The sequence below is a fragment of the Pinus tabuliformis genome, chromosome 6 (assembly GCF_031772625.1).
Source record: "Pinus tabuliformis cultivar Carrire ecotype Pingquan chromosome 6, CPIR1, whole genome shotgun sequence".
In the NCBI taxonomy this organism is placed as follows: Eukaryota; Viridiplantae; Streptophyta; class Pinopsida; order Pinales; family Pinaceae; genus Pinus; species Pinus tabuliformis.
Window position 1 is genome coordinate 1,119,157,717 of NC_142292.1, and position 27,953 is coordinate 1,119,185,669.

General features: G+C 40.4%; 2 pseudogenes; both read right to left on the reverse strand.

Moving 5' to 3' along the window:
• Positions 1-11,363: 11,363 nt before the first annotated feature.
• On the reverse strand, positions 11,364-12,660 carry LOC149262806 (coatomer subunit beta'-1 pseudogene; annotated as a pseudogene).
• A 1,234-nt stretch (positions 12,661-13,894) lies between these two features.
• LOC149262807 (coatomer subunit beta'-1-like) lies at positions 13,895-18,120 on the reverse strand (annotated as a pseudogene).
• Between the last annotated feature and the right edge of the window lie 9,833 nt (positions 18,121-27,953).

Sequence of the window (27,953 nt, forward strand, 5' to 3'; positions counted from 1 at the left end):
CTGGACCTACTGCACCTCGTACTCCATCTCAAACGACTGCTGCAACTGCTGCAACATCTGTTCAATCTACCCCACCTACTTCTGGAGTATCGACAGCTCCGGTTTCTACTATTCCTGTATCCACTCCTCAGACATCTTTACCACCGTCTGGATCCACGATTCAAACTACGGTTCAGATGCCTGTAAGACAACCTGGTTTAAGTACGGTTGTCACAAGTCAACCATAATTCACCTATCAACCGTACCAGGGATAGTACCAATTCGGTCCTGCTGTCCAGCAGCCAGTTTATCAGTATCAACCGTATCCTAGGTATACTTATCAACAACCTCAACAACCCCAGTACGGTCTAGTTAATCCTGGTTTTCCGGGAGGATACAATATCCCGAACGCGATTTCTATTCCTAGTTATCCTGGATATCCTCCTCCTGGGGCTGATCTCATGACCCAGAGTTTTAGGGATCCTAATCGGCAGCTACCGTTTATCGCAACTTTGGACTTACCTGACTTGTTGCGCCTAACAAATGATCCGATTAATTATCTTCCGTTTTGGCCGCCAATGCTGAATAAGTTGTCCAGTGACATTCCCAAGTTCGAAGGTAAATCTGGAGAGGACCCGTCAAACCATGTGATGACTTACCACCTCTGGTGTGCGTCTAACTCCATCATCGATGATTCGATCCATCTTAGACTCTTCCAGCGCACTCTAATTGGTCTCGCGGCCAAGTGGTACATTGAGTTACCGCGAGGCACTTTTTATAATTTTAGTCAGTTAGCTACCTCGTTTTTAACTCATTTCCAGTTGCCAGTCCAATATGAAAATGGCACAAAATTGTTAACTTCACTAAAACAATTGACATCCACGTACATTTCAGATCATATTCATGAGTGGAGACGTTGACGACGTTTAGTGAAGGTATTTATTCCGGATCAAATCTTGGCTAAGTGGTTTGTAAAATCTTTGTTGCAAAGGATCACTGAAGATGTTGCTAAAGCTGTAGTTTTTACTGAGGAGCAAGTGATTGCTCAAGCACTGTACCTTGACCTGGTCTATACTCAATTAGGTACATTACACGAAAAGATCTCCGATCTTCCCAAGCCAAATCAAATCGCTGCAGCTCCTTCGGGATCGCATGCCGCTGACAGTATGATTGGTACGGTTAACACTAAAAGTAAGAAGAAGTCTTCCAATAATTCTTCTCCTATCATAACCTTGCCTGATTCCCCGATAGCAGATTCTTCTGCAGAGGTTTCCGTCGATATTCATGTTGTAGAGTCATCTACGGCTAAATCAAAATCTCGTGGGAAGAAGAAAGGAAAGAAGAAGAATAAAACGGACAAAAGTTCAAAGGAGAAACCTAAAAAGGCGGAATCCAATGATGAAAAGCGCAAACCTCATTATCCTTGTCTCATTTGTGACAAAGAACATTTTACAAGAGACTGCCCTCATCGTGCAGAGGTTGCGAGGATCGTCAAAGGTTCCCAAACTCCTACTATTTTGAAGGATCCATTTCCAAGTCAAGACAACAAGATGATAGGTTCTTCCTCGAGTGCCAATGAAGAACCCATATTGATGATGTCCCATGTAAGGATTGCGACTCGATCGCAAGATTATGGCAGTAAAAGTCTTGTTGATGGCAAAGAAGCAGAATCTTCTCATTCTAATCCATCAACCTCAGCTCCCGGTTCTGATCCACTACAGATTGAGAAACCTAATCCAGACTTGGTAATCAAACTGCCCGCTAAGGGTATACTTTGAAATTCAGCTTTCAATCCACATGCGAGAGCGGCTCAGAAATATAACATTGTTGAGGATCTGGTTGTTTCACCCTCAACAACGTCGGCTTTGGAAGTGCTGCAATCATGTCCAGCACAGCGTAAATTAATTTTGTCAGCTATAGGAGCTGTTGACATTCGGGACCCGAACCTAATAATTTTCGATCTAGAAAATAGTACACCACGTCTCTCTCATCAAATGGCTTTCCAGATCCCAGTGATAGTAAAAAACAGGCCTATTCATCGGACTGTAATTGATGAAGGAGCCTCAACGTGTATTATGTCAATACAGTGTTGGAGATCGCTTGGTTCTCCTTCACTAAATCAATCCCTGACAATTCTTAAGGCCTTTGATGGCCATGGGTTTCATCCTTTCGACATTCTACAAGATTTTCCTATAGGGGTTGAAGGAAAAACTGTTAGTCTAGATGTGGAGGTGGTTGATGCCCCTCTAGATTACAACCTTCTCTTGGGTCGAAGTTGGTCTTACGTTATGATAGTGGTCGTTTCATCGGTCTTTCGAGTAACAAAGTTTCCGCATAATGGAAAGATCGTAACAATAGACCAGCTGGTTTACTTTTCATCCGACCCAGCCTCTTCGGAGAGTATTCAGCATGTTGGTAAAACGACTATCCCATATAAGGATGTTGGAGTAGGATTAGTTAAAGATGCCGGTTTACTGGGAACTTTTCCTTTTCCTCCAATCAACGCATCATCTTCATTTGCAACCATTCATATGATTACTTCAGACACAATATTTTATGACGATCCTTGGATCGTTCCTTCTGAATCTGAGATAGACTCATTTGGTGATTCCATGCCTTTGAGTCCATATGAAATTGCCTATGAAGTCGTGCAGTCTTTTGCCGACTCGTGTTCAACCAAAAATGACTTAATGAATGTGGTCCGTGAGGAATCACTTTTCACATAAACCTTGGATTTAACTACGTTTTCTGAACTTGTTCATTCTGATGAGAAAATTCGTGAAATCCTATGTGTAGATGATTTACCATGGGAAGATCTCCATCACAGATCTTCGTTTTTACCTGAGGATGATCATTTTGAAAATGATTTCTCATCAATTTTTACAACTGAATATGTCAAGGAACCTCAGAATCCAATGAAACATCCCGATTCAGAGTTAAATTTGGGAAACATCTCTCGAACTCTTCCTATTGACATTTCGGTTAAGCCCGGAATTGTTGAAAACATTCATATAGGTGCCTCGTGTACAGATGATGAAATTCAATTATATAAGGCCCTATTTCAAGAATTCTGCGACGTGTTTGCCTGGTCCTATGAGGAAATGCCAGGAATTGATCCCGCGATTGTTGTTCATGAGATCAAGACTTACCCGGACGCTAAACCCGTCCGGAAACGTTTGCGTCAGATTCACTCGCGAAAAGCTGCTGCAATTAAAGCAGAAGTTGAAAAATTGTTGAAAGCAGGTTTCATTTATCCGATCCCACTAACGGATTGGGTATCGAATATTGTTCCGGTTAACAAAAAATAGGGAACAATAAGAATATGCATCGACTATAGGGATATTAATCGAGCCTGTCCAAAGGACAACTACCCAACTCCTTATATCGATCAAATCATTGATGATTGTGCCGGCAGCGAAATATTTTCCTTTATGGACGGTTTTTCCGGATACAATCAAATCAACATTCTACCTGCCGATCAACCAAAAACGGCTTTCATTTGTCCATGGGGACATTTTCTTATTGCAAATTTCCTTTTGGGCTTAAGAATGCCAGAGAAACTTTTCAAAGGGCGATGTCTTATGCATTTCATGACATCAAACACATTGTGCAACCGTATCTCGATGATTTGCCTGCTCATTCATTACATCGAGCTGATCACCTCGTCCATTTACAAGCAATCTTTATGAGGTGTAGGCATTATCGTATTTGGTTGAACCCACACAAATGTGTCTTCTATATAGAAATGGGTCGATTGCTGGGACTTGTAGTTTCGAAAGCCGGCATTCGCGTTGATCCCTCAAAGGTCGAAGCTATCATGAAATTGCCTCCTCCTTCGAGTCTTTGCCAACTCCAAAGTTTGCAGGGGAAAGAAAACTTTTTACGACGACTCATTCCTAACTACGCCGAGGTTACAAAGGGTTTTACCCGGTTGTTGAAGCAAAACACTCAATTCTCTTGGGATGAGATAGCTCAGAAATCTTTTGATGCACTCAAACACGCGTTGACCCATGCACCGTTGTTGCATCCTCCCAACTACAACCAGGATTACTTCTTGTATCTCACTGCCTCCCATTCCACCATCGGAATGGTCTTAGTTCAGGAAGATGAATTCGGAATGGAACATGTAATATATTACCTTAGTCGTTCAATCCAACTGAGCTAAAATACTCACATGTGGAGAAATTGGAATTGGCACCCATTCAAGTTGTCCAACGTTTTCGTCACTACATTTTACTACGTAAAACTACAGTAATTTTGGATTGCAACCCTATGATCTACATTTTGACCAAACAATTGCTAGGGGGCAAGTACTCTAAATGGATCGTTATCCTGCAGGAGTTCGACTTGGAGTTTGAGAAATCTAAGTCTAAGAAATCTTTAGTTTTTTCGGAGTTAATGTGTGACTTCCCGCTTGTTGACACGGAAACTGTGGCAGAGGAGCCCATTGCGGATGAATATTTGTTTCTAATCAGCACTTTAGATCCGTGTTATGGGGATATCATCGTCTATCTCCAGACCCAATCCTTTCGGCCAGAAATTTCAAGGTCGGAACGTCGGAAAATTCGATTCCAGTCCCAACAATTCAAAATTATTGGAGATACTCTTTATCGCCGTGGGACGGACTCTATTTTTCGACATTGCTTAACTCACGAAGAGGCTGAAAGGGTTCTAAATGACTCACTCTAGAGCATGTGGCGGTCATATGTCTGGGTATGCCACAGCCCAAAAGATATTGCGTGCTGGCTATTTCTGGCCATCCTTGTTTAAAGATTGCATTACAGCGGTCCAAAAATGCCACAACTGCCAGATTTTTTATCGTAAGATGCGCGCTCCACCTGCTCCTCTCCACCCTATAATTTCCGTTGGTCCTTTTGCCAAATGAGGTATCGATTTTATTACATGTAACCCTCACTCGGCCGGGGGGCATGTGTATATCATCCTTGCGGTAGATTGTTTTACTAAGTGGGCCGAGGCGATGCCTACATTCGAGGCAGATGGCAAAACAGCTGCAATTTTCGTGTTCAATCATATAATTGCTAGGTTTGGTGTCCCACAAGCGATAATCACTGATCATGGGCGTCATTTTCGAAACGTTATAATGACCGAACTTACAGGCCAGCTTGGTTTACGTCACGATAGTTCCACCCCTTACTATCCACAAGCGAATGGTCTGGTTGAATCCATCAACAAAGTTTTAGTTATCATGATCCGACGAATCATTGGGATTCATCGGTCGAATTGGCACAACATGCTATTTTCAGCGCTTTGGGCGTACCGAACCTCAGTAAAAACATCAACAGGTTTCACTCCTTTCCAACTAGTCTATGGTTTGAAAGTTGTGTTACCGATTGAATGCGAAATCCCGTCACTGCAAATGGCCATCGAGTTACTTCCAGCCACTTCCGAAGAGGAAAAGCGTTTGTTATACTTGGCTCAATTAGATGAGAATCGACGTGATGTTGCATTGGCGATCGAGACTCACGCAAAACGAATGAAAGCTCAGTATGATCGAAATTTGACCCCTCGAAATTTTTCGGAAGGGGATCTAGTATTAGTTTATGATCAAGCTAATGATAAATTAGGCGCTGGAAAATTCGTTCCTATGTGGCATGGTCCCTATGTTGTCAAGCGAAAGCTAGCCAAAGGGGCTTATGAATTGGTAGACTTTGATGGGGACTCTTTGGGTAAACCCAGAAATGGTCTTTACCTGAAAAGGTATTATGCTTAAAAGAATGGGTATGGAGATTTGTTAGTTAGGTTAGTTTTTCTTTCTAGCTAGTTTGTTTTAGTTTAAAAAGTGTGCTTAGCTTAGAGAATGTTTTTCCGTCATTATTTCTGCTTATCTTGGTTTTACTCTTGATATTTGCAGATGTCGATGTCTCTCCAAACATACATTGGATTTGTTGATGGTGCTTGTCGTAATACATGGAACATCTCTTCCGTAGCCTGGGTTATCTATTCACCCTCTGACGAGTTAGTTTCTATGCATGGGGTAAGCCTCGCTCAAGCAACAAACAACATTGCAGAGTATAGTGCAGTGATTGAGTTATTGTCCAAATCTATTTCATTTGGGATTCGGAGTTTGATAGTGAGGTTAGATTCTGAACTCGTTGTATTACAACTTAATAGAGTGTATACCATTAGAAATCCAGTGTTATTATGATTATTTTTTAGAGTGCGTCTCTTGGAATGTGAGTTTGATTACATTGAATATCAGCATATTCCAAGGTCTTTAAATACATTAGCAGATGCAATTGCTTCTCGAATGTTAAATAGACATTTGCAATAATCATACATGTAAATTTAAAACCATTCCATAACATGATTTACAAGATAAGCTAGTAATAGTGATATATATATATAGGAGTGTGTCAAAAAATACATCGTCCTCGATCATAGGTTGAAAAACACCTTATGATCGGTAAAAATGATAAGTACAAAAAAAAAATGTCACATGTGCCCACAATAGGCGATCATCCTATCACTGGTGATGATCTCTACAAGAAACCACTGCACGGGCCACCTTGCAAAGGAACCTCCTAAAAGGTCCCAGGACTCCAATCACGTAGTGCTGAAGTCGACGAGGAATGTCATCTATAGTGGTCTCAGGAATATCTCCTGTCAAGCGCTCGAGATGACCCTCCAACTCAGCCAAAACCTCTGCTGATTCGTCCTGTGGGGCTAGCACGGGTGCAACTGGTTGCCTCCTCTTGAAAGGCCGGAGAGCGGCTGGTCGCTGTGGACCCACATCTGCATTTGAAATTTTTACTATCAGTTTTGAGACGATGGAAAAATAAAAAAATTAAATTAGGAAAAAGTCGAAAAGGATTTTACCTGACTCGTCCCACTGCTCTCCTGGTGGAAGAGCCATGTCTGGGTCACCACGAAAATCTATCCCAGCATAAGGGAAGCCCTGAATGAAAAAGACCTGGTTTTCCAACCATTGGAAATACTCAGGTTTGAACCAAGCAACCTCTATCCTCTCGTCCGGGTGACGGGCCATGACTGTGACCCATCGCATTAGTTTGGGCTCTTGAGGAAGCCCAACTCCAATAGTAAGGTGTTGTGGGATCAGCATAGGAACCCTCTCCAGGTCAAAACTCACAACCAAAGCCCCATAACCAAAGGTATTTAGTCGTCCGATTTTGGCCCTGGTCAGTTGGCCTTTCACATTGGCCAGCACAGCATTGCACCAGTTGAAGATGGTGCCTCGAAAGCAATCAACTGCCATACGCATCTGGGATCCGGTGGCAATATGTAATGCGGCAGCTCCGCAAAGTCTGGTCACAGTAAACGCAATCACCATGAGTTCAGGATGGGATATGATCTTTATGTCTATCCCTTTGTCTCTAGCCTGGCTGTTGCAGTACTCTAGCCGGAGGCTATCGACAGACTGGCCACCTGGCCTAGTCTCGTGCAGAGTCAAGTCTTCGCCTCTCTTAGGCAAACCAGTCAAGAAATAAATGTCCGCCGGCTCGATTTCGAGCTGGTGGCCGCCAATGAAAAAGCACTGGTCCTATATGCTCCATCTATCAACCAGCCACTATAAGAAATCCACCTGATCCATCATGCCAGGAATGGTCCAGAATTTGTACAATCCGCATGCCCTCAAAGCATCAAGTGAAGGCTGATGATTCCATGCGACAGCATCCACGTCCTCATGCTCTCGTTCACACCAATCTAGCATGATGTACTCTCTGCATCAAGTATAAAGATTAATTAAATTGCTAGAAAATATTTTGATTGGTCCATTTTTTAGAATCTTTGGGTTCAAAACCCTTGTGGCGGGTCACGCACCCTCCGAGTTAGACACAGTGCGTGGGTCCGCACTTTTTCTACATGGAAGGTGCGGACCCCGAGCTTTTTCCCAATGGAGAAAAAGTCGGGGTCCGCGGGTCCGCAATGGTAAACCTGCAGACCCCCGCGCGCGGGTTTTGCGCCTAAAAACCCTCCGAAAAAATGAAATGAAGGACTAAAACAAAAAACTAAGTGGTTGAAAATGAAGAGTAGGATGATGTGGATTACCTGGATAAGACAACGCTCGATTCCGACGGTTGAATTTTCCACAATCTTCACGGGAAGTTTTCTAAGCAAAAGCACTATTTTCTCACCCAAACTCAAACGGTAAAAATGAATCGACAAAGGCCCTTTTTATAAGTTTTTTGAGTAAATAAATCGTAAATTTGTTTATGTTTCACTTTGGAAAGGTATTTTGCGATGCTTTTATCCATTTCAAACAGGTATGAGTAATGTTTGTGCTTTTATGCAGAATAAAAGATTATTCAGGCGAAATCTATCATTTTCGACAGAAAAACATGTAGAGTCATCTTTAAGCTCTTTTCTGACTCCTAAAACATGAAAAGATTGCCGAGTGTTTCTTTTAAACTCGTTAAAATGGAATTAAAAGACGGTCCACTTACAACTCTTTTCCGACCGTAAAAACATGAAAAGAATGCCGGATTTTTGTCGTTTCGAATTCGATATTGGCTATAAAACGACGTGCCATTGATCGCTTTTTTACTTTTTCAGGTCAAGGGCACTAATAACGAAAAGTACTCCTTGGTCGTAAAAGATCAAGCGGTTCTCTCAAGTATTATTTTATACTTTTTCGGGCTTGGGAGACACAAATTTAAGAAAAAGGTCAACCCTGGAGTCTTCTTAAGTTTTTTCAAACTCTCTAAAATTGAAAAACGCCGAGTTTCTCCTATACTGGACTCATTAAAATTTCAAAGTAAAGGACCTGTTCAATTACAAACAGGAATGAACCACTCCTTCTTAGGGTTCGAATTTAAACTAAGTTGGACTCATCCTAAGGATGAGATTATAATCAAGCAAATGTTATCCTCCTCAAGCTTGTCAAAAATAAAGAGGTACTTGCCAGAAATGGTGGGGGAAAAGAGAGAAAAATGAGTATGTTTGTCATACTTTGTAACCACTCTTGAACACGACACTTTTATTCACCTGGGTTGGGAAATCCTTTGCCTAACAGTTGATCAAACCACATTGAAAGTCTTCAGCCGGTTTCTGGGTATTAACTTTGGGTCAATTGTCACCAAGCCATCTGTCGTGTCGTTATGTGTTCAAGAAGTCACTGCCCATAAGCCATTCATGTGCAAAATATCTATCATCCATCTTGACCATCCCTGAGTCAGTCCTTACAACTAAATTTCTTCAACTTGATCTATGATTTCGTGTTGTGGGCTTGCCTACGACGGATCGCTTTCTATCGACATCAGCTCATTATCTAGAAAGATGATCTAGGAATCATCAGTACCTTGAGATCTGCATGCCTCAATGGCAGGTTTCTCGCCTTTGACGATAGTTTACATCATGAATTTTTGATCAAAGGATTCCGTGATATGTTCGACATCAACACATTTATTCACATCTCATGGATTGTACTGGGTACTTTGAGAGCCATTGACATCACTGGTGGTTTCTCTCACACTTGTTAATAGTTTACATCATTGACTGGTAATCAAGTGGTTTCTACCATGTTCGACATCAACACATTTATTCGCATGGATAGAATCGTACTATTTCGGGAAGTAGAAATGAAGACCCTGGATCTAGTTTCCACCATCCAGGCTGCGAGGAATTTTGTATTCATTATATTATGGACTATTCATAAATAGATGGATGCGTCCATACTGTGTTCACACGAGTCTATACTTGTGATGTTTTACAAGATCATTCCTATATCAGAGCAGTAGATAGTTTTCTAGTTAGTTTTGATCTGAGTATGGGAATGCCTACCTCAGCGATGATATGATCTCATATATATATATCTTGCATTGAATGTTTTTATAGGTTCCGACCGGGCTCTCCACAAGATGATCCTCGAAATGATAAATTACTTCACTCTTCCTATATGATAAATGAAATACTCATCTACTACAGACTTCACACTTTAGGGGGCAATCTGTTACACAAAAATATCGTCACTATGATTATTTACAGTCAGTATGGGTCTATAATCACTTGTACTATCCTCCTAAGCAAGTCTAAGACCTCAGCTCTTCAAATCAAGCTTTGGAAATGGGAGAAAGACATTAAAAATCAATGTAACTCTGGTTCCGCACTTTCTCTCACGGTCACCTGCGGTCCTGCACCTTCTGTGTACAAAAGCTGCATAACTACCCGCTCTGTCCCTAACGGTGTAGGTGCGGACCCCTGTGAAAGTCAAAAGGTGCAAGTTTTATCTTAAAAAACTCACTTTGGGTTAATTCTAGAGTTTTCTAGAAGGAATTTTGACGTGGATTGTTCTCTCTGAGGTGGTTCATGCATCCCAAAAGAGAAGGAGCTAATCCCTTGACTAAAGGAGCTGTTATCACAAAATCAGGTACTGATGGCTGCCAATCAGCAAGACTCTGTGTAACTATTTCAAACCAGGCTTTTGACTAAGGCTTAGCCTCCTTAGTCTGAGAGGGCTCTCTCAAAGGTTATGAATGTAGACTAATGACAAGATGGCTAACTCTTATAAGACACATAAACAAGTATACTGGCTGGACAACATTGAATTGATTCCCATTGGGCTTATGGAGTCACTCATATCTCAGTAAACAACAACACTATCTTTCATAGAAGTCAGGGCACTTTACATCTAAATGTTCAAACATAACTTACATGAAACCACAGTTTGCAAAGGCATACAGGAAGTCAGAGCATGATCCATGAGTTCTGAGTGATTATGCATTTACCAAACTGTAAAAGAACATTAAAGAAACTATACCATCACACATTTGAACAAGAAGATCCATTGTGAATCCTGAGAAGAAAAACAGTCCTCTGTATTACTAAAACTCTGTTTACACACAAGCCAAAACAGTCTTCAAAATATCCAACCCTCTGTCTATCTCTGTTTCAGCTATTTATAAAGTGCTTATTCTCTCTCATTCGAGCTTCCTCCTCGAGCATGAGGGGAGCTCGATGACTGCCTATGATGACACCTACTAACTTTTAACTAACTAATAATTACAGCTCATTACTAATTGACAACGCTGGAATCATAAAACAATTAAAATTCTAATTCCACTAAATCTTCTAGACTTCTAAATTAAATAGGACTTAAACTCCATAACAGCCTTGATCTTCAATCCCTTTCGTTCTCTGACATCTGGAGTTTGGCTGAGATAGCTGTAATGAACCTTTAATGCTCCACGTTTTTTTTCCATGACACAACTTTTATGTTATCCTGAAACATAGGCTCCTGTTTGTCGGTCTTTGATATGCTGCTCCATTTTGGTCGTCCCACACTAGAAAGCAGATAACTGAGATCCAGTTGTTGATTCTTCATGAGGGATATGCGCCTTGGTCTTAGCAAATCCATTCTTCCAATAATATCCTCTGACTTCGCATAACTCAGCTGCGCAAGGATACTTCTAACCTTTTAATCCATGCATTTGCAATCTTCTGAGCATAATAGCAGAGCTCTGCCTGTTATCTTGCATATTCTTTAATTCTTCTAAGAGGTCTCTATTTGTAATACCAATATAATGATAGTAATCTTCTGCAGGAGGATACCCATCTCTGCATCTCCTTAGTTTATTTTCAGCAACAAGTGCTAAATGCCAATCTTTGAATAGGTTGGGATACTCTTTTGGATCTGCTAAAGCTTCAGCTGCCTTTTGGTTCACCTTTTTTAGATCATTACGCCAAAATAGAGACAATTCCTGAAACCTTGCTGGGAAAATAGGAACGAGCCATAAAAGCAGCTTCAGGTATACGATTGCTGTCTACCAAAAGTTGAATGCATTCTTCTAACTTTCCCAGCATGAATAAACACATGAAAGAAACATTCGATGCAAGTTTCGAGATCCCTTCTGCATCTTCCAAGGAAGAATAGAGAAACAACAGTCCACTCAGATCTGCTGCATGGCTTAGGCAATTTTCTGCCATATATAACTTTCCAAAGGATATGGCAAGCTCCCCCAATTGCTTCCATTTTGATTCGCTTTGAGATTCTATTGCTATTTCCTGTGCAACTCCAAATCTTCCAAATTGCACAACTAAGTCAAATTTGTAATTAGGATCAGTAGCCACTTCAAGAGCTTCCTCCAGCATTCCCCGAGACTCAAGAAAACGAGCCACACTATTAAGATGTTCCCTTGGAATTGTGGGCAAAATATCATTTGCCTTCTTCAAATCTCCATGCATAACAAGAGTCTTGTACTCTGTTAAGCTAAGCAATAATGTATAGCTCATCACGTTGAATTCTTTGTCAATTAGGTACACTCGACTCTGGCTGGATAGATAGCCTAACAGACACATTGGTCGATCCAAATGCCACATGGTAATTACCTTGCCATCAACACAGTAGTTGAGGCGCCAGGCTGAGTGCTTTTATAGTAGCTTTCACTTGATCCTTGTCTATATTTTTCTCTTAAAACAAGTTGTAAAGCATTCTGCGACAAATTGAGAGAAGTGATCCCTCTCTTTCTCCATATAGTCAATGCGCATCTGTCTTGTGACATCATACACCTCTGGGTCACCATAAACCTGATCAACAACTGCACGAAAAAGGCAATTACCATCTGCTATCATGCGCCTCACTTCAAGCCCCTTTGACCGTCGAATTTCAATTTCAAACTGCCGTTCTCTTTCAGCATCAAACAATTCAGAAGCCAAGAAATATGTCGCACCAAGAAGAAGCACCTTTTGGAAAGAAACAATAACCATGTCTCCAGTATGCATGGTGGCATGTTCACAATTCATCAAACAGTAGTTTCATTATTTGCAGAATATATTTAATTTGTGAACCTATCGGCCTATGAATCCTGAATTCCAGAAACCATAAACCAAACTAAAAATCACCTTTTTTCTTGTTGGACAACAGTCGATTATAATCCTCTGTAGTAAACTCATAAAAGTCATCTGGCACATCTGGAATCGGTTTTGGGTTATGTGAATTTCTAGCAGCCGGACTGAGAAAAACAAGTACTTCCCGTCCTAGTTCCCCAGCAACTCATATCATTCCACCAGCTGTTCACAAGAAACTTCAACCCTTCTAATTTGTTATTTCTACAGCGCTCCCATATATGACACGCTTCTGAATTGGGGTAACGTCGGCACCGCCCTAATGTTAGAATTAAAGGTGCTACCCCAGAGCAAGTGAAACCGAGAAACCCAAAAAGGAGCATTCTAGGCATTTTTTAATGGTAAGGAAATTATGGCACAGGGTTTGCACAATTGCCACTCTTGCCGCTCTTTCAAACAACGTTTATAGTCATTCCAATGAAGTTTCCAATTCGGTCTCAATACAGTCAACTTGAATACTTCGCCAGCATAATACAGATGATATTACCATTGCCCCACCTAGAATTCTATGTGTCACTTTGATGTTAAGTCCACTACTCAAAAACTGAACCAAGGGTGGGCCTTGGATCTCCATTTGGCCAAGGACCAACTCTAGGAACTTCAGATGAAGATCATCAATAGAAAGACTAACAGCAGTATCACTGGGAACCATTTCAACGAAGCTACCAAATGATCCAGTCTTATCCAATTCTTTGTTTCCATTCCTTTGTTGCATACTTTCACCTGTGCTTCTTTCTTTACCTCCACTTCCAATTCTTGATATTTCCTCATCCACCTTCCTCATATATGCATATAATTTCAAAATGAATAATAGTTTCTCTACAGAAGTGTTTGAGGTGAACCTTTTACATGCTACACCTATCCTGATCACACCACCTGGAGGTGGTACTGTAACCAATGGACTACCATCTGCCATCACCATTGCTCCTTCTATGCTAGGTTCATGCAATTCAACACAATTCCACAAGCCTGACGTCCAATCATGAAGGCTTTTACTCTGAGCTAAATCATCAAAGCTTCCCGTCTCTGGAGATAAATTCAAGTGTGTTGCCCGCAAAAACCATTTTCTTTGACTGGAAACAATAGGCTGGCCCTTTCATAAAGAAAAGCGAGCTGGATCTTTTTCAAGAATGAGAAGTTCAAATGACAAATATGGTGACTGTATAAAAATCAATCTTTCAACATGAAGGCTTGCCCCTGTGAAGCAATTATCAACAATTTTGCAAATGTCTTGATCTAGCTTTGCTGCATCTACCGGAATTGTAAGGTCAATCTCCTTGAGACTGAAGTAAAGGGCGTTCACCGAAGTATCAGGTAAAACATCACCAGGATTTACCACAATGCCATCAGCCACAAAAGAAGTAATTCTTAAACATGATTCCTCTTGAAGATTAATCTTAATGGGCTGCAACTGAACAACTGTTTGTGATGGACCAAAAAGGCTCTGGTGTGGCTCTAAACACTGCAGTGTCAATAGTAGTAAGCACCATCCGGGCAGAAACCTTATCATCAGGTGGAAGTAAATTAGAAAAATACCTCACAAACGACCCAAAGTAATGACCTGATTTATTGTTTGAACAAATCCCCAATTTCATAGCACGCTACGAAATCACTAAAACAGGTTGCGCTGCGAAACTGCTAAAGGATTTATGCGCTGCGAAAACACTTTGTCCTTAAGCTAGTCTGAGAAATTTTGGCAACAGAATTTTCAGTGATAACAGTGGCTCCACTTGGGATAGTGTGCCCTTGTGGTACACTAAGAACTTGCAGGTCCAGTGCCTTATCTATTTATGACAAGCAGAAATTTACTTGACAAGCATGACTGTAGGAGAAAGAAAGCTACATCTACTGAAAAATGCTCAGTTAACCTTGAGCTTATTTGCCTTTACCTACCTACCTACCCTAACAATTTCAACTTCTTTCTGCTCAATCAATATGAAATTTCCAATGTAGCCAATCCTCTGTTTTATCTGATATTTGAGTTTTTTGACTGCATCGGAGTTCAGAGCCACAATAATGTTGTGATGACCACTGCCACTGAAATTGCCTCTGATCTTCATAGAAAAACTGAAAAACTTGTGAGTAAAACTCTTCCATGTAGTCAGCTACAGGATCCCAGAATACATAATCAGCTTGATGACTCTTGTAACTTTTAGGTTGTGCAAACTGATCTTCAACAACAGTGTACAGTTCCTTAATCGTGAAAGAAAAAGGAAGCAGCACTCTCTCCTTGTGTTCTGCCATAGAAAGCTTCTGAAAATAATGATCATGATTATGAAGATTATATGCCTGAATTTGACCTTCTAAACCTTCAATGTCTTTGGCAAATTCATCCAAAAATTTCATCTTATCCTCTGCCTTGCAGTCACATGACTTTAGATACGAGGACAAGTACAAAGAAAAATTTTCAACTGTTTCTCCATTACTATGATCATTATTCCATTGTTTGAAACCTTGAACTGAAGGAGAGTTTGCCACCGCATCTGATCTATCCATCCATTCCTCCAAAAACATAAGCCAAAAGTCTTGAAATGACTTAATGGATTTGACAGGAAAGCTTTCAACCCATTGTTTACATTTCCCTTGAAGTGAATCATAGAATAACATAATGCAAACATCCTCATGTTTAACTCTAAGAAGCTTTGAAAATTCACAAAAATCTGTTATATGCTTCAAAGTTAAACTCAAATCTTCTCCGTTGAATTTTGGACCATTCCTTAGAAAATATGCATCCTTGGGAAAATGATTTGGGAAACCATGAATTCCTGAAAAATCTATGCATGCATACCTTGAAATAAGAATGGTAGCATCTGGGTCCTTCATAACTCCAGTGGAATCACCATGAATCTATGAATTTCGAATTTTTCAACAATGGAGTCGCCAAGGTAGAATGCAGCCTCGAAAACCTTTCTGAGCTCCTGCTACCTTCAGAAGTTCAGCTTCATAATTTCGGGAATGAGTAATCTTCAGACTCCCGGCAGACGCACCAAAATGTTATCACAAAATCAGGTACTGATGGCTGCCAATCAGCAAGACTCTGTGTAACTATTTCAAACCTGGATTTTGACTAAGGCTTAGCCTCCTTAGTCTGAGAGGGCTCTCTCAAAGGTTATGAATGTAGACTAATGACAAGATGGCTAACTCTTATAAGACACATAAACAAGTATACTGGCTGGACAACATTGAATTGATTCCCATTGGGCTTATGGAGTCACTCATATCTCAGTAAACAACAACACTATCTTTCATAGAAGTTAGGGCACTTTACATCTAAATGTTCAAACATAACTTACATGAAACCACAGTTTGCAAAGGCATACAGGAAGTCAGAGCATGACCCATGAGTTCTGAGTGATTATGCATTTACCAAACTGTAAAAGAACATTAAAGAAACTATACCATCACACATTTGAACAAGAAGATCCATTGTGAATCCTGAGAAGAAAAACAATCCTCTGTATTACTAAAACTCTGTTTACACACAAGCCAAAACAGTCTTCAAAATATCCAACCCTCTGTCTATCTCTGTTTCAGCTATTTATAAAGTGCTTATTCTCTCTCATTCGAGCTTCCTCCTCGAGCATGAGGAGAGCTCGATGACTGCCTATGATGACACCTACTAACTTTTAACTAACTAATAATTACAGCTTATTACTAATTGACAGCGCTGGAATCATAAAACAATTAAAATTCTAATTCCACTAAATCTTTAGACTTCTAAATTAAATAGGACTTAAACTCCATAACAGCCTTGATCTTCAATCCTTTTCGTTCTCTGACATCTGGAGTTTGGCTAAGATAGCTGTAATGAACCTTTAATGCTCCATGTTTGTTTTCCATGACACAAATTTTCTGTTATCCTGAAACATAGGCCCCTGTTTGTCGGTCTTTGATATGCTACTCCATTTTGGTCGTCCCACACTAGAAAGCAGATAACTGAGATCCAGTTGTTGATTCTTCATGAGGGATATGCGCCTTGGTCTTAGCAAATCCATTCTTCCAATAATATCCTCTGACTTCGCATAACTCAGCTGCGCAAGGATACTTCTAACCTTTTAATCCATGCATTTGCAATCTTCTGAGCATAATAGCAGAGCTCTGCCTGTTATCTTGCATATTCTTTAATTCTTCTAAGAGGTCTGTATTTGTAATACCAATACAACGATAGTAATCTTCTGCAGGAGGATACCCATCTCTGCATCTCCTTAGTTTATTTTCAGCAACAAGTGCTAAATGCCAATCTTTGAATAGGTTGGGATACTCTTCTGGATCTGCTAAAGCTTCAGCTGCCTTTTGGTTCACCTTTTTTAGATCATTACGCCAAAATAGAGACAATTCCTGAAACCTTGCTGGGAAAATAGGAACGAGCCATAAAAGCAGCTTCAGGTATACGATTGTTGTCTACCAAAAGTTGAATGCATTCTTCTAACTTTCCCAGCATGAATAAACACAGGAAAGAAACATTCGATGCAAGTTTCGAGATCCCTTCTGCGTCTTCCAAGGAAGAATAGAGAAACAACAGTCCACTCAGATCTGCTGCACGGCTTAGGCAATTTTCTGCCATATCTAACTTTCCAAAGGACATGGCAAGCTCCCCCAATTGCTTCCATTTTGATTCACTTTGAGATTCTATTGCTATTTCCTGTGCAACTCCAAATCTTCCAAATTGCACAGCTAAGTCAAATTTGTAATCAGGATCAGTAGCCACTTCAAGAGCTTCCTCCAGCATTCCCCGAGACTCAAGAAAATGAGCCACACTGTTAAGATGTTCCCTTGGAATTGTGGGCAAAATATCATTTGCCTTCTTCAAATCTCCACGCATAACAAGAGTCTTGTACTCTGTTAAGCTAAGCAATAATGTATAGCTCATCACGTTGAATTCTTTTTCAATTAGGTACACTCGACTCTGGCTGGATAGATAGCCTAAAAGACACATTGGTCGATCCAAATGACACATGGTAATTACCTCGCCATCAACACAGTAGTTGAGGCGCCAGGCTGAGTGCTTTTATAGTAGCTTTCACTTGATCCTTGTCTATATTTTTCTCCTGAAACAAGTTGTAAAGCATTCTGCGACAAATTGAGAGAAGTGATCCCTCTCTTTCTCCATATAGTCAATGCGCATCTGTCTTGTGACATCATACACCTCTGGGTCACCATAAACCTGATCAACAACTGCACGAAAAAGGCAATTACTTCAAGCCCCTTTGACCGTCGAATTTCAATTTCAAACTGCCATTCTCTTTCAGCATCAAACAATTCAGAAGCCAAGAAATATGTCGCACCAAGAAGAAGCACCTTTTGGAAAGAAACAATAACCATGTCTCCAGTATGCATGGTGGCATGTTCACAATTCATCAAACAATAGTTTCATTATTTGCAGAATATATTTAATTTGTGAACCTATCGGCCTATGAATCCTGAATTCCAGAAACCATAAACCAAACTAAAAATCACCTTTTTTCTTGCTGGACAACAGTCGATTATAATCCTTTGTAGTAAACTCATAAAAGTCATCTGGCACATCTGGAATCGGTTTTGGGTTATGTGAATTTCTAGCAGCCGGACTGAGAAAAACAAGTACTTCCCGTCCTAGTTCCCCAGCAACTCATATCATTCCACCAGTTGTTCACAAGAAACTTCAACCCTTCTAATTTGTTATTTCTACAGCGCTCCCATATATGACACGCTTCTGGATTGGGGTAACGTCGGCACCGCCCTAATGTTAGAATTAAAGGTGCTACCCTAGAGCAAGTGAAACCGAGAAACCCAAAAAGGAGCATTCTAGGCATTTTTTAATGGTAAGGAAATGATGGCACAGGGTTTGCACAATTGCCACTCTTGCCGCTCTTTCAAACAACGTTTATAGTCATTCCAATGAAGTTTCCAATTCGGTCTCAATACAGTCAACTTGAATACTTCGCCAGCATAATACAGATGATATTACCATTGCCCCACCTAGAATTCTATGTGTCACTTTGATGTTAAGTCCACTACTCAAAAATTGAACCAAGGGTGGGCCTTGGATCTCCATTTGGCCAAGGACCGACTCTAGGAACTTCAAATGAAGATCATCAACAGAAAGACTAATAGCAGTATCACTGGGAACCATTTCAACGAAGCTACCAAATGATCCAGTCTTATCCAATTCTTTGTTTCCATTCCTTTGTTGCATACTTTCACCTGTGCTTCTTTCTTTACCTCCACTTCCAATTCTTGATATTTCCTCATCCACCTTCCTCATATATGCATATAATTTCAAAACAAATAATAGTTGCTCTACAGAAGTGTTTGAGGTGAACTTTTTACATGCTACACCCATCCTGATAACACCACCTGGAGGTGGTACTGTAACCAATGGACTACCATCTGCCATCACCATTGCTCCTTCTATGCTAGGTTCATGCAATTCAACACAATTCCACAAGCCTGACGTCCAATCATGAAGGCTTTTACTCTGAGCTAAATCATCAAAGCTTCCCGTCTCTGGAGATAAATTCAAGTGTGTTTCCCGCAAAAACCATTTTCTTTGACTGGAAACAATAGGCTGGCCCTTTCATAAAGAAAAGCGAGCTGGATCTTTTTCAAGATTGAGAAGTTCAAATGACAAATATGGTGACTGTATAAAAATCAATCTTTCAACATGAAGTCTTGCCCCTGTGAAGCAGTTATCAACAATTTTGCAAATGTCTTGATCTAGCTTTGCTGCATCTACCGGAATTGTAAGGTCAATCTCCTTGAGACTGAAGTAAAGGGCGTTCACCGAAGTATCAGGTAAAACATCACCAGGATTTACCACAATGCCATCAGCCACAAAAGAAGTAATTCTTAAACATGATTCCTCTTGAAGATTAATCTTAATGGGCTGCAACTGAACAACTGTTTGTGATGGACCAAAAAGGCTCTGGTGTGGCTCTAAACACTACAATGTCAATAGTAGTAAGCACCATTCGGGCAGAAACCTTATCATCAGGTGGAAGTAAATTAGAAAAATACCTCACAAACGACCCAAAGTAATGACCTGATTTATTGTTTGAACAAATCCCCAATTTCGTAGCACGCTATGAAATCAGTAAAACAGGTTGCGCTGCAAAACTGCTAAAGGATTTATGCGCTGCGAAAACACTTTGTCCTTAAGCTAGTCTGAGAAATTTTGGCAACAGAATTTTCAGTGATAACAGGAGCTATCCCTTTGAAGGAGGGCTTTATCCCTTTGAAGGAGGACCTAGTAACTTCCCTCCATTGCACTATAAATACAGGCATTGGGGTGAGGACTAGAGGGGTTAGAAGCTGAACATTTTGAGGGTAAATGCTAGTGAAATTAAGACTTCCTAGTTGAGCTTAAGAGGAGAGATCACATACCTTTTTGGCTTCATTGGGGAGTGAGTGAAACTTGTCAAAGTAAAGGAGACTTCTTGTTGGACCCTGGGAGGAGCTTGTACAGCATCAAAGCGAAGGTTGTAAAGTTCTTCTTATTTTGAATTAATACAATCAAACTCATTTTTCTCAACAAGTATCTTATGTTATTTGTTTCATGGACGAATTTCATGTTAAATATGTTTTATGCAATCAGTTTTTCAGGTGCTATTTAATTTGTTTGCCTTGTTTGTGTTTGCAGATTCGCTAAAAGGAGCTCATTTGGATCAAAGGAGCGAGGGCATCCACAAGCTTGCATTGGACCAAAGGTAGGCCCTAAAAGTACTTGTTTGCTATTGTTTATTAAAGCATATTTAGAGAAAGATAGTGTCTGGTTGGTTTGCTTGTCATTAGGTCTTATTTAGATTCTAGGAAGGTCTATCTTGTCCGCAAGATCGACTCATTCCATGTGACAGGAAGAACTTATGGACGTGGTGAGCAGTTGAAAGAAACAAAGAAAGAACTAGAAAAAGCTTTGCAGTCCAAACAGGGTGAGCCGACCACCATTCCTCAGACTGTAATACCCATAATTTCTACGGCAGTGCCCTCTACTATTGCAACATCTTTGGCACCCAACATTCCCTTAGCAATAGCTCTGTGAGTAACAACAACAACAAGTACATCAGAAGCAACAGTAACTTCAACAAAGTAAATAGAGGACTTAATAAAGTCCATGGAGGAAATGAAAATCCAAGCAACTGAAATAAAGGAACTAAAAGAAATGGTTACCAACTTGGAAAACAATTGTGAGCTATCACAGACTAATTACACTGAAGAAGAGAGAAAAAAATATAAGGATGACTGAAAGAATTAAAACATTAGAGAAGGACTTAACATTGGAAAAGCCTTTGAGAGATATTAGAGATATTTTATGGACCAATATCATTGATTCCATCAATGATATTTGATCTTCTATCTAGATCATTTTTGAACAAACCACGTTAGTCCAACTAGCTACAGAGGCTATACAGAAGACCAGGGAAGAATTGGGACAGAAACATGAAGAGGCAACCCAATTGATCAACTTCTTGAATAGCAAAAGCAAGCACCAGCTGGAACAATGGGATATCGAGGATTGAACTGCTACTATCCTTGAAATTAAGAAATTTCTTATTAAAATGAACTTAATGCTTAACCTGGAAAAACGATGTCAAAGTATTCAAGAGGACATAGATGATTTTATGTTAAGATATGACATTCTAAGGGATAAAGGACTTCCAAGCCCACTGGTCATAAATGACAAGCTGATGACTCATGATGACTACATTGAGAAACTGCACAAAAAAGCCAAAAATCAAGCCAGCTCTTCCATAGTGAAAGCACTACCTACAGGAAAAGTGTTATATGATGGTTTGGAAAATCTTTTCTATATTGAGCACGAAGTGAAACACCTATTTACCTTCCAGCCCAATTTTTCTAAGTACACTAAAGCTGACGAAATATACAAAAAATTGATCAAGATGAAGATAGCAAATGAAGAATGGTGGACCAATATGACCGATATAATATAATTTACTATGGTAACTCTGAGGTAAATAGAAAATATTTACTGAGGTAAAGTCTGGTAAAAAAATAAAGAGTATCAGGAACAGGTAAAGAGTATCAATAGGGAAAAGTAAGCAAAGATCTAGCACACAATTACTAAAGTAACAACAAGAGGAAAATTTGAGTTTCAACCTCCAGCTCATTCATAAATAAAGGAACAGCAACAATAATTTTTCCATCTATCTCTATCTTTTTGTAAAATATATTTTGTATTCCCTATAATAAATCTCATGTGGTTATGAGATATTTTTGATGCAATTTTTGTATAAACACTTCTCCATTCGATGTATTGTGGGTGGATTCTATAACATCTCTGTAAATCTATGCTATCAAGCTGAGAAATCGTTTTTAAGGAATTTAGACTTCTGTGATCCATAGCATTGTTCAGAAACTCTTCGGCAAAATCACATAACAAATCTTTTGTCGACGCGTTTCGAACCAACCAGTGTGGTTCATCGTCAGGACAAGTTGAAGGACCAATAAGCCTGATTGGTCCTTCAACTTGTCCTGACGATGAACCACACTGGTTGGTTCGAAATGCGTCGACAAAAGATTTGTTATGTGATTTTGCTGAAGAGTTTCTGAACAAATCTTTTTTACTCAAATTTGGATTTTTGCTGGAAAATGAATGAAAGTTGAGGAGATTTCATCAGATTCCCGTGCATTATAATTACAAATAAGTATTCTATCCTTGTGATTTTATGTGCTTTCTATATGTTTCAATGTTACATGCATCTTAAATCTAAATGGTAAAATAGTCAAAGTATATCAGAATTAGCTTTATTGCTCTCTGCTATCAACAATTTACCATTTCTATGTTTTCTTCTAAACTATCTTGATAAAGGAATTCTTAGCTGCTCCTCTATCTCTGTAGTTTTTCTCTAATAGGTCCCTGGTATAGGATTCTTAATTGCCCTCTGCTACTTGACCCATCTTCCCTTTATCTTTCTAACCCTAACTTGAGGATTCTTGATTGCCCTCTAGTTTTGAGCAGAACTATCATCCATTCAAGTCCCAAAGTTTTTTTTTCACTCTGCTATCCTGCCTGTTGAACTCATACCTCAAAAATTTAACTTAATCCAGTGATTTATCCCTGATTGACTCCATAACCCAATGGCTTAAAAACCTAGTTTGCCCATTTGTTTCACAACTCCATCACTCTCAAGCAAAATAACCTCCTTGAGCATTAATAACTAGCCTGATATCATATCAAAGCACTGATAAATCATAAAGAGAGAGCCCTCTCTAAGTATAGATTGGCTAGTATTTGTACTTAAAAGATAGGTTTGTAGTTACCTTGGATCCTTTCCTTCTTTTAATATCTTCTAAGGAAAATTTGAGTGATAACAAGATGCATGTTCCAACCCTCCGTTAGAACCCGACAAGGGGAATGGCAAAGGGAAGTAGATCATTGATGCGGAGCCCAGCATCATTGTTTCCACGCCAAGATCCAAAAGAATGACCCCGAAGATCTAGAGAAGGGGGAACATCTTTTCCACTCACAGATGTGGGTGAAGGGTTCGCCAGTTGCAATTCATTGCTGACAGTGGTAGCCAAAAGAACCTCATTTCAGCAGCCATACAATATCGGGTGGCTTCACCAAGGATGAGATCTCTGAGTTGGCCAGCAGTGCTACCTTCCCTACAACATCAAGACCTTCATAGATGAGGTATTGTGTGATGTTACACCACTTGATGTTTGTGATGTATTATTAGGCCAACCATACTTGTGGAGGCGACATGCTGTGTATGAGTTAAGGCCTCACAATGTCATTATTTCTTTCGGTGATTCATTATACAGGATACCAGAGGTATCCCCACCTACCACCACCTCTTTGATCACTGCTAAGAAAGGCAGCAAGCTCATCTCACAGACTAGAAAATTTATCTTCTTTCTAGTTCGCTCCAAAAGTAAGGGCAAGGTCATTGCCACATCCATGATGTAGAAATTTTTAATAATAAACGCTTATTCATAGAGATTATCCCGATTATACACTATTGCGGAATACATGCATAATACATAACCTCCTCTACGTTGATCATCAATTTAGCAGCATTAAAAACAATGAAACATCAATCACATGTGCACATTAACACAATATGTAACCCGGGAAAAGCATACAGCTGAAAACCCCACACTATCTGTATATTATAATGATTGAGAACATGTAACAATACATAGTACAATACTCCTCACAAGTACTCAGTACTATCTCCACCTGTTACACACAAAACTAGCTCAGATCCGAACAAGTCACAGGTTCAAATCTCCTCCGCTACTTTGCCTACCTCCACTGCACAATCCTACAAGAGAATCACGTGATAACAAGATACAATTGCCTAGATATTGGCCCACGCTGCGTAGTCCTCATTGGCATAACTCAATCCCATGCATGTACAAATCTCATGCACAACTGATAGTCACAACTCACCCTTTCACTTACCTCTAACACCTGTCTCTGTTGAACTGTCCATGAACTGAGTTAACTTATGTATTCTTTAGTTTCTTTATGAGTTAATAATTAGTGAATTAATTAATATTTAATTCACACAACTCATCACTAGTCTATTCTTTAGTTAGACTAAATACAACTAGTTCAACTAAGTCAAACTAAACACAACTCCATCAACTCCACATCCAACTCCACAAAACTCACATGCATGAGTTCTAACTGAAGTCCTCCATGCAATAGCTCAACTAACACATAAGAAACCACGTGATTCCTTCCGTCAGCTGCATGTGCCACATCCGTAGCTCGAACTGAAGTGCTCCAAGAGAATAAGATAATGTTTAGAGTCCAAATATTACTAAGGGCTAATAATATTTGACTGTTTCTATTTTTAGCCTGGTAGTCTAAAAATAGACTCTGATCACTCCGCTGTGAACCAAAAATAGAAGTCCATCTATTTTTCCTAACATGACCAATCATCCATAAATAGCATCATGTAACTCATAGACCATGATCCATATGTCTAAAAATAGACTTTGCACCAAAAATAGCCTGCGGGACCACTTAGTGAAGGCGACTTATTTTCACTAAGCTCCATCATCTTGTTGCATTTTCAACACTCCCTCTCAATAAGATATGGATTATCAGCAACCCCTATCCTACAACTCTGGAATGTTCTGCATGCAGCACATTTTCCCGGTCCACTTGCTCCAACAACACTTGGAACAAAAACACTCCCAACTGACCACTCTGTTGGGCTAGGAACATACTCTGATGCTGAAGCTCTACCTGTTACTGACAAGTGCTCCCTCTCTGACATCTGTGCTATTGCAACATCTCCATGCATCTAGCACCATTGCACATCTCTCTGTGCCACCTAGCACTGTGCAAAACACTTTTGTCTCTCGCATTGCTGCAGCCTGCTAGCTATGCACTGTCCTGGGATTCCCTACACTGTCGCTCTTTCTGCCGCTCCATCTGCATCTATCTCTACCCAATTAGTCAATTCCTGCTACGCCACATCGGGGCTCACGTAGCAAGGTCTCATCCAAGAGGTTGGGTACCTCAAGGATCCTACCCCTCCTCCTTGGGACGATCAATCCACATCACCCCACCTCCTACCTGGAGGTATGGTTGCATGCGATCCCTCTACCCACCTGGCTTGAATTTTCCCCCTACTAGAGGTCTCTGCATGAGTAGATGTCTCTACTCGATCTCCTCTCAGCTTCCCTTGTTGTGGCTGCTCCACAACCTCCTGAAGCTACTTCACTAGTCGTGGCTCCTCCACAATTGTCTGAGACTTCTTCTGGCTCTGCATGTTGTGAGGTAATATACACTCCCTCTCAACCACCAAGTCTCTATCAGTTGCCTCACTGCTGAAGGCTTTGCATGAATCTTGAACCTCAAGAGCATACAAGTTCTTGACTCGTGAACCAATCAGCTTCACTTGTCTAGTGATGATGTGTCTAAGGAAACCCTTTCCCTTACTGAAGACTACATCACAGCCTCCGTCTTCCAGCATCGTGATCGACACCAAGTTTCTCTTAAGTCCTGGTACATACTTGACATCGGTCAAGGTAAGGCGAGCTCCATTCTCCCTCTGAAAAATAACCATGCCTACACCTGAGACACTATACTTCTCATCATTACCCATCGCTATGAGTATCTGGAGATCTTTCTCCTCTAACGTACTGAACAAACCCTTGTCACCGGTCATGTGGAAAGAAGCTCCACTGTCAAGAAACCAACCACTTCCCACCATGGATGAAACCATGCATGCGAAGAGTGTGAAATCCAACTCGAATTGTGAAGCAAGTGCCTCACCTTCAGATCCTTCCCTGGATCCCTTCTTGGATTTCTTCTTTGGGAAATTAGTAGCATAATGGCCCAAATCATGACAACAAAAGCATCTCACCTTTGACTTGTCAACCTTCTTCCCATCATTGGAAGAACTGGATTCAGAAAGAGAACCCTTCTCCTTCCCCTTCTTCACCTTACTCGCTAAGGCACAGTTCTCCTCATCATACATGGATGAAGAACTGCCTCTGGTGCTCCGTCTGATCTCCTCTTGCACAAGATCCGACCAAAGTCTCTCACATCCTGGAAATTTCTCCTAAGCATTGATAGAGTCCTGATAGGAATGCCAACTCTTCGGAAGACCAAGGAGAGCCAAGCTCACCAAGTCCTCATCATCAACAGTCACCCCCACACTTCCTAGCTCATCTTGGCACAGGGTGAACTTCATGAGATACCTGGGCATACTGTCTCCATTCTCACACTTGATGTTTCTAAGTTTATCCTTGAGCTCCAACTTCCTCTGGTCACTCTTGCTTTGGAATAGATCTGTCAATGCTTTCCACATCAAGTATGGAGAAGCCTTTCCATGCAGGATGGACATAATGTGATCCTTCACGGCCTCCAATAGAATCCTTCGACACTTTGCAGTCTTCTTTTGCCAAACCACAGCTTCAACAACATCAGTAGGTTTTGGGACCTCAACCTCTATGAACTCCTTCAACCCATTATCATATAACATTGCCTCCATTCTATCCTTCCATGGAATATAGTTTGAGTTGCCCTCAAGAGCATACTCCAATCGCAACCCGTTGAAATACATTGCAACGTTGACACCAAGAAAACACTGCTGCAAATTTGAATTCCACCAGCACAAAGCTCAACCGCTTCTGATCTAAAATTCGTGAGAACAAAGTATTTCTCATACAGAGATTGACTGTATGGGCATTCACCAGATATCTCACCTTCCAAAAGAAGGATGAATCCAGAGGCTACCTGGCCCGATTACAGACTCTGCCTGAAAAAATAAAATGTAAACACTTTCTGAATAATAGATTTGATGATCAACAGCTCCGATACCATGTAGAAATTTTGAATAATAAACACTTATTCACAAAGATTATCCCGATTATAATCTATTCCACAATAGTGTATAATCGGGATAATCTCTGTGAATAAGTGTTTATTATTCAAAATTTCTACACATGAACCCTACGAAGGGTTCCTCCACGCAGCAGCAGCAACAGAGGGATACATCATGAAAGAACACAAGAACAACTTCTCCTCACCCACAGGGGTACCACACAAGTTTCAAGTGGGCAACAAAGTCTGGTTGCATCTACAGAAAGAACGCCTTACAAGAGCCCATCAGAAGCTCCAACCAATACAACATGGTCCTTACAACATTACGAAGGCTATGGGAATTAATGCTTTGGAGCACAAAATTCCTCCATTCCTTCACTTGCACTAAGTGTTCAATGTGGACCGTCATCGACCATGCTTCCAACCATTACTGGAGACATCAGAGATTGCAGAACAGCTCACCTGGGAACAAGTTCAATAGATGGAGGAACTCAACACAATGGGGACCATTACTTCCTAAGGGGGGAGGAATGATCCAGGTGGATGTTGATGGCCACCCACCTATCCCACTTGGACCCCCACAACTGTCTATTTTAGTTTTTCAGTTTCCGTAATTGTAGCACAATTTACTATTTTTAGCAGTTTTTCGGGTTCTGAACTTCCGGGGCCGTTTTGAGGACCTAAATGATGTTTTTTGGTAAATATGGGAGCAACATAGGTCCATGGACTGATGTTTCTCTTCCCAAAGTTATAGTTCTTAGATAGATATTTCTAATGAGCTATTTTACGTGTCAAATCGAGATCGGGTGCCAAAGTTACAACCCCGGGAAATTGATGTACCAATTTACCCAAACAAGGCCCACAATTT